Raw genomic sequence first — 1,491 nt, forward strand, 5'->3', positions numbered from 1 at the left:
GTTCCACTATTCTTTTCATTGAGCAGTTTCCTAACACTGTTTTCTTGTTATCTGCAATGGGATATTTGTGAGCACATTGAAGCTCACGGTGACAAAGGAAATATCTTCATATAAAAACTAGAAAGAAGCTTTCTGAGAAACTGGTTTGTGATGTATGAATTTATCTCACAGAGTTAAGCATTTCTATTCATGGAGTAGTTTGCTAACAACGTTCTCGTCGAATCTGCAACAGGATCTATGGGAGCGCCTTGAAGTCTATGATGACAAGGGAAAATCCTCAGATAAAAACGAAAAATAGGCTATCTGAGAAATTGTTTTGTGATGTGTGAATTCATCTCACAGAGTTACACTGTTCTTTTCATTGATCAGTTTGCTGACACTGTTTTCTTGGAATCTGCAATGGGATATTTGGGAGGTAATTGAAGTGTATGATGACAAAGGAAATATCCTCAAAGAAAAACAAGAAGAAGCTCTCAAACAAACTTCTGTGTAATGTGTGAATTCACCTCACAGAGACACACCTGTGTTTTCATGGAGCAGTTTACTAACACTGTTTCACAGAATCTGCAAGAGGAAATTTGGGAGCATATTATGCCTATTGTGAAAAAGGAAATAACTTCCGATGGAAACTAGAAAGAAGCTTTCCGAGAAACTGCTTTGTGAGGTGTGAATGCATCTCAAGGAGTTACACCATTATTTTCATGGAGCAGTTTGCTAACACTGTTTTCCTGGAATTGGCAGTAGGATATTGGGAGCATATTGATGCCTATGGTGACAAAGGAAATATCCTCCAATAAAAACCAGAAAGAAGCCTTCCGAGAAACTGCTCTGTGATGTGTGAATTCATCTCAGAGTTACAGTATTTTCTTTATGGGGCAGTTTGGTAGCACGCCTTTTGGGGAATCTGAGAAGGGATATTTTGGATCGCAATGAAGACTATGATGACAAAGGAAATATCCTCTAAAAAAACCTAGAAAGAACTTTTCTGAGAAACTACTTTTTTTTTCTTTTTTTTGTACTTTAAGTTCTAGGGTACATGTGCACAACATGCAGGTTTACTACATATGTATACTTGTGCCATGTTGGTGTGCTGCACCCATCAACTCGTCAGCACCCATCAACTCGTCATTTACAACAGGTATAACTCCCAATGCCACCCTTCCCCCTTCCCCCTCACCATAATAGGCCCCAGTGTGTGATATTCCCCTTCCAGTGTCCAAGTAATCTCATTGTTCAATTCCCACCTATGAGTGAGAACATGCAGTGTTTGGTTTTCTGTTCTTGCAATAGTTTGCTGAGAATGATGGTTTCCAGTTGCATCCATGTCCCTACAAAGGACACGAACTCAGCCTTTTTTTTGGCTGCATAGTATTCCATGGTGTATATGTGCCACATTTTCTTAATCCAGTCTGTCGCTGATGGACATTCGGATTGATTCCATGTCTTTGCTATTATGAATAGTGCCACAATAAACTTACATGTGCATGTGTC

Source organism: Macaca thibetana, chromosome 8 (assembly GCF_024542745.1).
Source record: "Macaca thibetana thibetana isolate TM-01 chromosome 8, ASM2454274v1, whole genome shotgun sequence".
NCBI lineage: Eukaryota > Metazoa > Chordata > Mammalia > Primates > Cercopithecidae > Macaca > Macaca thibetana.